This window comes from Danio rerio, chromosome 1 (genome assembly GCF_049306965.1).
Source record: "Danio rerio strain Tuebingen ecotype United States chromosome 1, GRCz12tu, whole genome shotgun sequence".
Taxonomy (NCBI): Eukaryota; Metazoa; Chordata; class Actinopteri; order Cypriniformes; family Danionidae; genus Danio; species Danio rerio.
Genome location: NC_133176.1, coordinates 22352167 through 22365000, shown reverse-complemented (window position 1 = coordinate 22365000; position 12834 = coordinate 22352167). Strand labels below are relative to the sequence as shown.

The 12834-nt window shown below is 35.5% G+C and overlaps 1 long non-coding RNA gene across 4 annotated transcripts in view; it reads left to right on the top strand.

Moving 5' to 3' along the window:
* The window catches only part of LOC141385551 (uncharacterized), a 33116-nt gene that overhangs the window by 8482 nt on the left and 11800 nt on the right, over positions 1 to 12834 (top strand). The window contains exons 2-4 of one of the 4 annotated variants that reach the window (XR_012406025.1): positions 1572 to 1673; positions 3669 to 3760; positions 8955 to 9006. This is a non-coding gene — a long non-coding RNA (uncharacterized lncRNA). Of the gene's footprint in view, positions 1 to 1571; positions 1674 to 3655; positions 3761 to 8954; positions 9007 to 12834 lie in introns of all 4 variants that reach the window. The other 3 variants (XR_012406023.1, XR_012406024.1, XR_012406026.1) reach the window with 3 other exon arrangements.

Sequence of the window (12834 nt, the reverse complement as noted above, 5' to 3'; positions counted from 1 at the left end):
ACATGCTGAGGGATCCAGCAGGGAATAAAATCAAGAGGGTGTACTAGAAGACAACAATATATCGTTTTAGCATCAACATCGCAATATGTCCATCTGCAATAGATGCAAATGTGATGTCAAGGATCATACATTTGCTTTTTGTACAAACTGCTTAATTAAACTGTGGTAAAACAACACAGTTCTTGAATTTTGTTGAGGACTACTTAATTGTTTTTTGATTAGTCCATTTAAATTTGTAAAAACTAATAGGTTAACTTAATTCCTTCATGTTGTTTTAACACAAATGTATTGTGTGCAACCCACCATTTTTTAAACAGTGTAAGCCAGCCACCAAAGTTTGATTTCTGAATTGGTATTATGGAGTTGAAGTTTAGCATTTGTACACATTCTAAAAATCGGTTACTATGTGAACACTCCAGATTTATTGAAAAAGGGATTTACTTTTAATGGATAGTTCACTCAAAATGACAACGTTCTCACTACTCAAGTGGTTCCAAACCTTTATGAGTGTCTTTCTATTGTTGTACAATTTTGGAAACTGCATCAATTAAGACAGTGTAAGCACCTGCTAGCTTTAATTGTGCTTTTATTAATTTATTCATTCATTCATCTCTGCAACCCATTCCTTTGAAACATCCATACATACTCATAAAATGAGCTGAAACAACACAATTCTTTCTTCGTGCCGCTCTAATTGTTGATACACCTAAAAAATATTGATATTTTGTCTGCTAAATTCAGCTTCCGGGTTTAAAATCATTTTTGGGGTGGTGACATAGCGACACTTCGGTTTCTCATTATTATTTATAGCAGAGTATTCTTATCCTGCTTTTTAATTATTTGTAACAAGACATACTTTTCGAAGACATAGCAGATCTGCCAAAATGTGATGTCGCGTCCGCGCGCAGCACACAGTTTTTAGCCGTTCATGAAGGGTTGTATTAGTTTATTTCCATGATACATGGGGTTTGTTGCTTGGTTTTTCCCCCCAATGCTTTCAGGGTCGATAAAGCCAACCTGTTTGTGTGTAGCAAAAATTTTTTTTGGTAGAGCTGTTTGAGAATTAAAGAATTGCAGACTTTGTCTATTATCAGTGGAATTCCTTACCATTTAGACACAATGCCTATATCGTGCTGCTGTGTTTGCCTATGTTTAAAGTCTTCCAGGTTTCTTGACCCTTTAATTGGGGGGGATTGCACTTTTAAAGCATGTAAGAAACAAAGTTTAGTAATTGTAAAAAAGATTTAATGTATTAAGTTACACAATGAAGTCGATGCAGTTTCCATTTTCATATATAATTTGGATTTTAACTCTATTGCATTTATCATTGCTTGTAATTTTTTTGTAAGTTTTATCCAGATGCACCCTATTCTAAAATAATGAATCCTTTGAAAATCAAGCTTTTAAAGTAATCTGGTGAACATGCTTTCATATCACAATAAATACCACGAAAAAAAACAAAAAAACATTGTAATGTAATTTTTTTTCTATTAACTTGCACCCTTAGTGTGTACTCTCGACCTGTGTGTGTGTGTCTTTATTGTGACCAATCTTTCTTTTTATTTAAACAGCACTTTGCAGCTAGAAGGGCATCCTCTGCATAAAACATACGCCAAAGTAATTGACAGTTCATTCCGCTGTGGCGATCCATAATACATCAGGAGGAAGAAAAGGTAAAGTGAGTGATTGTAATTTGTTCATAGTAAATTGAAACAGTGTAGTTCAGTTTTCAAAGTTTAAGTTCAGTTCAGTGTAGCTTAGTTCAGTGTGGTTAATAATCATTGCTGCAAGTCCAAACACTAAGGGCTCTATTTTGACGGTCCATGCCCAGAGTGCAAAACGCAGGGCGCAAACGCTTTCAGGGTGTGTCAGAACTCATTTTTGCTAATTTACGGACGGGAAAATCTGCTTTGCGCTATGGCGTATGGTCTAAAAGAGTTGAGTATATTTTCTTAATGAGTTATAGGTGTGTTTTGAGAATAAACCAATTAGAGTCTCATCTCCCATTCCCTTTAAGAGCCAGCTGCGTCGCACCATAAGCGCATTCACTATTTACAGGACGTGAAGTAAGTCTAAGTGCAAAAACTGAGCATTTCACTAGCAAACAGTTAACAGTTTTTTTTTAACAAAAAACTGTTAAACAGAGCATCTACTGCGTGAGAATGAGAGATAATGGATCATTTTCACGTTCGCTCTTGGATAGGGAAACCTTTACGCACAGACATCAATTAGTCTATAAATAATTAACTGCGTTTGTCAAGCGCAAATATTCGTTTTAAAACTATTTCTAAATTCAGTTCTAATTTCCAGCAAAGGAATAAATGAACAACAATAACGAAGTGTGTTCAAAAACCTGAGTTATATCCTAAAACACATGCTGTACCCCATATGGTCTAAAACCTGACAGGTGGGCAAATCTAAGCTTGTTTTTATAAAACAAATATAAATATGGATACAATAAATAATACTGCTAATAATAATAACATTATACAAAAGCAAATTGTTAAGAATGAACTGAAAAAGCCTCCCGAGATGAAGAAGACATAAAAGCAGTGATTTTTTATATTTATGTAGGCTAGAAAATAATATGTTTTGTAATATTTTAATCCTTTATATTTATATCCTATATCTATTCTTATTACATCCTATATATATCCTTAATATTTTAATTCTTTCATATGTAAAGATATTTGCCTATTGCTCTCTTGTGCGGTTAGACCAGAACACCTATGGGCGCACATATGAGCGCTAATGCATTTGCTATTTAAACAGCTTGGCGCAACGCCTCAAAACGACTCTTGTGCCAAGCTGAAACTAGTAAACAAGTATTTCGCCGCCCCTTGCGCCACATTGCGCCGGGTGTATGATAGAGCCCTGAAGAGTAAATTCATCGATGCGCAGCTCTACAGATCCCGAACCATGCAAGCCAGTGGCGAGGAAAAAACTTCACTAATTGACGAAAGTGAAGAATTAAAAAACCTCGAGAGAAAACGGGCTCAGTTGGGCACGACCATTTCTCCTCTGGGAAAACTTCTTGTGCAGAGCTGCAGTCTAGGCGTTGGAGAATGCTGGACTTCAGTGGACTAGCTTTTCTGCATCTGATATGGATAGCATACTTTGTAACTTAGCAATATTTCTCAGATGAAAGAACGCAGTTTTTGTGACATGGGAGATATGATTTTCAAAAGTTAAAATGCTGTCTAATATGACTCCCAGACCTTTTAAAGTAGAGCCAATGCTAACTTTGTATCCCTCTAATTGCAGGTTGAGTTGTGAGATCTGCTGTGTACAGTATTTAGACCCAATAAGTAATAATTCTGTTTTGTCTGAGTTTAAGAGAAGAAAATTGTTGGTCATCCAATCTTTAACATCTTTATATGTATTATGACTTTTGATAGAGGTATAACAAGAAGAAGGTGACTTAAAGGAGCATTGCACCATGTCCCTTTTTCAAAAGAAACCATAAAAACTGTACAGAATTAGTTTTTTAGAAAGTAAAAATGTCAACATATGCTCATTCTGAAAACGTAGCCCTATATACATTTTTGGAGATTGTGAACTTTTTAGCCAGAAGTTCATTGTTAAAACGAACGCTACACGGCGGTATGACACCATGCAATTACCTTAATATGGACAGCTTTCCCGTTGTTACCAGTTTGTCTTATTAGCTCGCCATGTACGTTGGTGGACTTGAGACGCAGAGAGGAGTTGACAACGATGGCAGGGTTTGAGTCCAGTGAAGAACGGGTGCAGAAAGCAGGTAAGACAAAAACAGAAGCTAAAAAATAAAATGAACAAGTAAATAACAGGGTGAGAATATGGTAAAACCTGAAAACATGGTAAAATCCTTGGTAAAATAAAATTTCTGGATTGCTTTTTAAACTGTAGGTTGGGTTTAGGGAAGTGGGTCGGCGGGTCAATCAATACAATTGGTTGGGTTTAGGGAAGGAGTAGGGTGAGTCAGTAGATCGGTCAGTCATTTAGTCAGTCAAACAGTCAGTCAACAGTGGCCTCTCGTGGATTTATAAGAAAACAGCAAGAGCGGATGGCACTTGCGAGAGAAATATCAAAAAGTATACATGCGGCCTCAGGATTTGTGAAAACAAAAACTGCAAAAACCGTAGCTCCTGAGATGTATTAAGCGCTGTCCATAATGTATATAGAGGTACGCTTTTAGAATGAGCCTCGGTTGAAAAATGCACCGTTCCTGCTGACGGTTAGGTTTAGGTGTAGAGTATGCATAAGGTGTTGTAAAATACATTTTTGAAGAAAAAAAAAAAACTATTAAAATCTGTTTCAATATATGTTGTGCACTTTGCATTTTTGTGCATTTTTCATTTCCATCACCATTATTTGCAATAAGCTTTTTAAGCACGATTCTAAAACCACATTAAGCGAATGTAAAAACCTTCTGATAGAAAATACAGTTTGTATACATTAAAAAACATTACGACTATATGAAATATCCTCACAATTCATAAAACAAACCTCTGTGTGTTTGTGTGTGCATGTGTGTGTGTTCGTAAGACCCTCAATTTCCCCACTGGCTGCGGTGGTGTCTGACAAACAGATGCCCTGAAGGTATTTTTATGTCGACTATTAGATTTTGAGTTTTATATATCAGAACAGCTGCTGCGGAAGATCAGCCAATCACAGAGATGAGCAGTCACCTCCACAGACACCTCACACAGACCCGGCCGAGCCCTGCCACAGCCAATCAGAGACAGCATCTGATAGTTTACTACCTCGGGCGCACACACCATCACGCTCATGTGCTTTACACATTTTCACAGTCTTCTGTTTATATGAATGCAAAGTCCACAAAATCATTAATGATCTGTTCCAAACCCTGTTCACCAAATGCTATATTAACTTAATGGTATACTTTAAAAAATATCTGTAAATTAGCAGTTTTCTGTATTTTGTTTTTATTTTGAATCGCATTATGAGACCTTGATAAATCTTCTGACAACTTTTAACCTTGAAATGTTGGAAAAGTTGACTTTTATTAACATTTTTAATAGTTTAAGTTAATGAGTTGTTGTTGTATATTGTGGTACAACCTTATTTCAGACTACTAAAATGTCAATAAAAGTCACTTTTTTAAACTTAGTTAAATTTTTAACATCAAAAGTCTACAGAGCAGAGATCAAGGTCCTAGAATGAAATTCACAGGTGAAAATAAATTGAAAACACAAAAATACGGAAAGTGTTCTTCCGCTTAGTCCCTTTATTTATAAGGGGTCGCCACAGCAGAATGAACCGCCAACTTATTCAGCATATGTTTTACACAGTGGATGCCCTTCCAGCTCCACCCCAGTTCTGTGAAACATCATACACTCTCGCATTCATTCACATACATTACGGACAATTTAGTTTATTCAATTCACCTATAGCGCATGTGTTTGGACAGTAGGGGAAAATAAAGCACCCGGAGGAAACCCATGCAAACACGGGGAGAACATGCAAACACGCACATGAACCTGTGACCTTCTTGATGTGAAGCGAGAGCGCTAACCACTGAGCCACCATGTCGCCACAGAAACTGTTAATTAACTGATATTTTTTACAGTGTAGGAACACACACACACAATATTCTTTTTGTGTGTGTACTCTGATTTCAGTATAAAAAGCTGAAGAAGTGCACTGCAAGTTGTCTTCCTCTTTATTGATCCAGCTCTTCACACTTACAGTTGAAGGACAAACTAACATCTTTTCTTCTTGTCCTCTGTCAATCCATCCCTTTCATTTTGTGGTTAGATCGAAGATTAGCTCAACATAAGAGTTTAGGTCCAGGAATAACAAATAGTGAATGACAAAATAAAGATTCAAAAGTAAATGTAAACAGTGAGCAATTAAAATATGAGATAATAAAAATATAGTACAAAAAATTAACCTAAAAAGACACTGAAAAAGCAAATAAAGTAATGATGACCCACAAATAAACATTACATCCCTCAATATACAGATTAAGGTGACGTGGTGGCGCAGTGGGTAGCACGTTCGCCTCACTCACTGGTTCGAGTCTCGGCTAGATCATTGGCATTTCTGTGAGTTTGCATGTTCTCTCCATGTTCGTGTGGGTTTCCTCCGGGTGCTCCGGTTTCCCCCACAGTCCAAAAACATGTGGTACAGGTGAATTGGGTATGGTAAATTTGACCCTAGTACAGGGGTGCTCAATCCTGTTCCTGGAGATCTACCCTCCTGCAGATTTCAGTTGTTACCCATATTAAACACACCTGCCTGTAATTATCAAGTGGTGTTCAGGTCCCAATTAATTGGTTCAGGTGTGTTTGATATGGGTAGCAACTGAAATCTGCAGGAAGGTAGATCTCCAGGAACAGGATTGAGCACTCCTGCCCTAGTGTATGTGTTTGAATGGGAGTGTATGGTGTTTTCCAGTGATGAGCTGGAAGGGCATCCACTGCATAAAACATAAGCAGGATAAGTTGGTGGTTCATTCCGCTGTGGCGACCCCAGATTAATAAAAGGACAAAGCCAAAAAGAAAATGTATGAATATACAGATTTAATTGCCCACATTATGGATTGGTTTTAGGAATCCACAGGAATAGTTGACATGCAAGGTCAAAAAACACTTTCATTTGTCAAGTTTCAATGCTATCATGATGCATAGTTTCCAAAAAAAAAAAAAAAAAAAAAAAACAATACAAAATCCCAAATGTGAATTTCTATGTATTTGTTAAAGTGGCTGACTTTAGTATTGGTAATCAGGGTGTCCGCTGGGTTAAAAAGTCTTAAAATGTCTTAAATCTCAAAAACAAAAGTTTAGGCCTCAAAAAGTCTTAAATTCACTGAAATATTGACTTGTAGGTTTTAAATAATTTTACACTGGTCCTAATTTTCCAATGTTCATGTAAAGCTACCCAATTAGGCAAACACCTATACAGTCACCAACAATACAGCTCAATAAAACTTTTAACAAAACTTTGTAAGTTCTCCATGTATTTATAGTAACATTTAAGAAAATGTTTTATTGAAAAAAAAAAGTATATGTGTGGTTTGTATATGTAATAAGATTTTTTTTAAGTGGAACAAGTAAAAATCCTTAGGGTTTAGCCGTGTATAGAAATTTCATTCATAATGATCTTAAAAAGGTCTTAAAAAGTCCTAAATTTCACTTGGTGAAACCTGTAGAAAACTTGGTAATAGTTAACAAGGCAAGCGTAATGGAGTCACGTTAATGTAATGTTTGCTACATTAGAGTTTAATGGGCAACTGTTTCCATCTCGAAATATTCAAATTAATCTTTTTTTTCACACAAATTTGAATCCACCTCAAATGAGCTCACTTTTTTTGCCAATTAAGGGATTCTTATTGACAATTTGGAATTTACATCACTTGTTTCTCATTCGATATTCCAAAATGCACATTATTACAAGAATGCTGTCTGATCTCAGCTATTATCTTATAATATGCATTTATTTCTACCTAATTTACCATGATGGTGCAGGAATTAGTCCATTGATTGATGACCCAGTTTGTTCTGATTAGTCATCACAATTACTGGGCAATGTTTGGCCACAAACAAAATGTTGCAAATTGTTTCTTAAAGAAAATGCTGATGAGTTGAACATTGCGTTCTAATGAAGCCAGATTTGCCTCTATCTTGGAATGCCATCCGTTGTTATTTTTGAAGAATTTTCAAAGCCTGATGAAATCATATAAATATGTTACTCTTTCTGAAAACTTCCCCCTATATACATTTCTGTAGATCACAAATTATGTAGCCAGATGTATGGCTGCATTTCGGCTTTAAAATGAATGCTACGGGGCGCTTACCAGCTGACCGCTTACCTCCGTATGGACGGCTTTCCCACTGTTAACAGTTTGTCCAGTAGCTCATCATATTCATCAGGGGACTTGAGATGCAGAGAGGAGTTGACCACAACAGCAGTATATTTAGCAGTATGTTTTCTGAATGAGCATGGGTTGAAATATGTGTTTAATACTGCAAAATATGCACCTTGCCATCCAGATTAAAACAGAACAGACTTGGATCCACTTTGTGAGCATTTACTTTAACACCGTTGGATTTATATACCTTTTGCTGCTGATTGGGCTGACATTTTTGACACTATCTTAAATGCTGTTTTCACACCATTTCCAGGAAATATGTCATTTAACCTGGAAACTAGCAAAATGTTTGTGCCACTGGATAACAGCTTATCAAGTGTTGAAAATTGAAGACAGTCTATGAAGAGACAATATGGCTTCAATTTTACATTATTAGCTTGAGCCAGAGAGCAACAAGAAAGCGTTCTCCAATAAAATTTACAAAAATAATTTATTGATTATGTTGTTAGGCATCTATGAGCCAGACCTTCTGTTTTGTCATCACCAAGAAATTACAACTCTCTGCATAATGCAATGAAGATCTAATGTGACATTTTGGAATTAGCAACAGCTTTTGGCCAGATGTAAATATGGTTTACTTTAGTTGTGAATCTGTTGAGGAACAAAACATTATGCCAGTGATGCCCTGCAGCTTTATTATCTAATATAGTTTGCAATTAATAGCTACATGATCGATAGTGAGGTAATAATGGGTTGATAATAAAGCAATTTTTTGCAAATTTGCTAGACACAGAGAGCTAATAAGGAACTTTCATTTTAGATTTAATCTTGCTCTTCTTTTTTCTTTGATCAATAGCTCAAGCCTTCATAACTCTGAAATTATATTTTAATAGTTTGAACAGATACTTGGGATGAGATGCTAAAGAAGTTTGTTCAACACACAGCTGACAAATGTGTTAAAAAAACATCTGAAGATTATGGTAATTGTAAGAGTGAAGTAATTGACTTTTCTGTTGAATTATTATCTTGGGTGTTAATAAACAAGTTATTAATATACTGTAATACTAATACAGTGATGCTTTTTGGCTATTGAGTAGTTTTGTTGTAACTGATGGTACACTAACTGTTTCTTTCCCAGCATCTGCATTTGATCACTGTATAAAATACTGCATGAGGATATATAAAATAAGGTATGTTAACTCTTATATGAAACATCTGTATTTTTGTTGCTTGTCATTTTATATCTGAATGATTACTTTTTGATGGCCATAAATTGAGAAACAGGCTTTTAATGTTGCTAGACAGGACCAAATCATATTAGAGGCTATAACCTGTTCATATTGATCAGCCAAACATTGACTGTCTAAATTGTGCTAGACCCATGCAATACTAATGTGAATTGTTCGGAGTTATTGCTGTATGAAAAACAGAAATGACGGCTAGACTCCTTTAAAACTTGGTCATTTGGACTCATTGTTAAAGATTTAAACAAGATCACAGTGACCTTCTCCCTCCATAAAATGAATACACTTTTTTGTTTAAAGGGTTAGTTTCACCCTCAGGTCATCTATCTCAGAAATACTGTAGGTGAACTTTTTTCTTCAGTAGAACATTAAATAATATATTATACTCTCTCAAAAAGTGGTCCTTGGTGATTCATACAACCCGGGCTCATTCTGAAAACGTACCTTTATGTACATTTCTGTAGACCGCCAAATACTTCCCGGGAGTTAGGTTTTTTGCAAATTTTGTTTTTGCGAATCCACCAGAGCCCACTGTGTACGCTTTTTGAGATCCCAAATTTTTCTCTTTAGTAACATTTGCTGTTCTCACGTAAATCCACCAGAGGCCGCTGTCTACCGACTGACGGACTGAATGACTGACTGACCGATCGCCTGACTCACCCTCCTTTCCTAAACCCAACTAATAGTGTTTTCAGAAGCACCAGTTGACCAGTGCCCACCCTCTTCCCTAAACCCCACCGACAGTTTTAAAAAGCAATTCAGAAAAATAAAAGCCCTCGTCTGATTTTTACCACGTTTTCAGATTTTACCACATTCTTACCCTGTTATTTACTTTATTTTATTTTTTGGATTCTGTTTTTGCCTTACCTGCTTTCTGGACTCGTTTCTGGTAAGCCAAAAAGGAATAGCGTCATACCACCTGTATAGTTTGTTTTAAAAATTAAATGCAGCCGTACGTACTTCTGGCTACATAATTTGCGATCTCCAGAAATGTATATAGGGCTACGTTTTCAGAATGAGCCTATGTTGGATTCATAAAATGTAAGTCAATGGCTGCTGGCACTTTTAAATTGAAAAACACATAATGGCATTACTAATCGAATACCTGTGGCTTCTGACAATGCATTAATGTCTTGGGAACCAAAATTAACTCTTTGTGCCAAAAATTTTACGTTATTTACAAGATTCTTATTTTTATTTCACATCCTCGATTATTGGTCATGAACACATTCACAACAGTATGGAGCATAAGCTTGGATGGATGTGTACAAAAGCCAAACTCACACATGACCTGACACCATTTTAAAACTATATTTTCACATTTTATTTTATTTAATTATTTAATTTAAATAGTTTCCCTATGCATACAGCAATGTTTCAGAATCTGTCGTAAAGTAAAAGGTGAGTTAAGGTAAAAGGTTGAGTTTTACTATTTTTTAAATCTATTCAGCTGATCTAAGCTCATCATAAATCACTGAATTGGATTAGATTATAAGCATCTCCCTCAAAAAAAACCTTGACCCATTGTGGACTAATACCAACAGAAAATGAGAAGTTGCTATGTTCTATCTTCTAATTCTGGTTTAAGGAACTTTGATCTGAGGAACGTTGCTGCCGTACCATGGCTGCAGCAGGCCCAATGATATTTTGCAGTGCTAGTTACCTACCTGGGGACTATTTTCAAGCACTGCATGTCATATTGTGTCTGCTGCAGCCATGGTATGCATTGGAAAAAAACTTTCATTCATCCAATTAAAAAATAATTAGGGTAATGTTTCACATCTAAAGTTTATCACTTGACCCAGAAAAAAATTTGCTTTAAACAGTATTTTCTAGTATTTTCTATTTCCATGAGAACAATATAAGAACCTGGTACAAAGCAGATTTGTCTTGTTGAAGAAAGGCAATTAATTTAAATTCTCTTTTCGTTCTAAACAAGAAGATATAGCTTTAATCAAAACAAAAATTCCCATAAAATGTTCATTTATTTAGTAAAAAAAAAAAAATTGGGTATCACTTGAGTTAATCAAAAATAAATAATTTGCTCTAAACGATATTCTATTAAGTCCATGAAACTACAAAGCATATTGAGTTTGTGTTTCATACACATGCACTGGCCTGTGTGAGTAACATTAAAATTTTACATTGGTCAAAAGAGTTGAGCTCTTAAGCAAAAGCATTTATAATTAACTATGTTTTGAACTTAAATGTATATTATTTGAAAAATAAAACAAATAATATTAACCTGAAATGTAAGATACATTTTTAATTAGATGAAGTGCTGATTGGAATGTTTGTGTGTGTGTGTGTGTGTGTGTGTGGCAGCAAGGTTCCTTGATTAGTTTTAGTACATATTTAAAATGATCAAAACTCTTTAATCGTTTTTAGCAAGATACAAATGGTCAAATCCGAGTCCAAGATTTATGGCAAAAGCTAAGCTAAAAGTACTCCCACCACACTGGCAGATCGATAGAATGGACTTAAAAATTATAACTCGACTGTGTAACCCTATGACTTGTAAAATGAGGCTATTTCCCAAAAAGTGGAGTGCTCCTATATCGAAAAAGCTCATTTTTAGAATAATTTTTATAACATAAGAATCTGAATCCATCCTGCTTTACAAAACTTGAGTCAATCAAAGAATGAGATGTTAAAAGCACTTATAAAATAACAGAAAGTTGTTTGTGCTTAGACCTCGTTATTGTTATAGTTATCTTTACAGTTATTGCCTGTGTGAACAGGTCTTATCTCTAAAACAAAGCAGAACATATATATGTATATACAGAAGGCATCAGACTATGTGGGGTCTGGGGCAGGGGCGCCTACAGGATTTTATTCCTAGGTATGCACAAATCCAGCACCGCCCCCTTTAATCTTTAATATTATGACATATTAAAAAATTTGCAAATATATGACAGAAGATTGTGAAACATTTAGTAAAGCATTAATTAAATGCTTACATTCCACTGACCAAAATTCATCCACCCGCACAGTTGAGTAGTACGGGCTCAAACAAAAATATAAATCATATTTTTCTTGCAAAAAATACCTTATTTATATAGTTTGTCTCTTTGTTTAAATATTTTTCTTGGTCGGTTATCTTCTAAATAAAAATAGAAGAAGCAATAACATTTGAGGTGAAGTGCTTCAAAACAGATCTGATATGCTTCAAAAATGCTGAATCACAAACTGGATTGTCAAATAAAATAACAATCTACCCTAAATAAAATTAAAGTAAAATATTCAGAGAAGCCTATATTAAACTGTTTTACATGTTGCGCCACTCAATTACACATTTATTCATTTAATCAAATAATTTTAATAAGCAGGAAAGGCGCTTTACAATATTCGCACCAGCACTGAACCTGTTCCCACATTACCTCGGTGGAACAAACTCGGTTTGAAGGGTGAGAAACCCCAACTCAGAAACTTGTAGTGAGAATGGAGATGTGTGCTTTTCTGACAGACTGTCATAAATAAAATTGTCTAAAACACCTTGAATGGTTATGTCCCATGCGAGGTGGCAGCGCAGCAGCTGGATCTGATCTATCTGATGAAAGACACAGTTTCCCCCGGCTCAGGTGCTGATGAATCTGCAGTGTCCACTCTGTGTGGGGATCAGTATTTGTGTCATTAGTTTTAGGCCTTTTGGCAAATGTCTCAATTAAGTTTTTCTGTTGTAAAGAGAGTTTACTCATTTTAAACCTTGTTTAAAACAATATCTAACTGAGTTGTAATTGTTAGTGTGCAGAAAAACCACCAGGAAACCTAAAG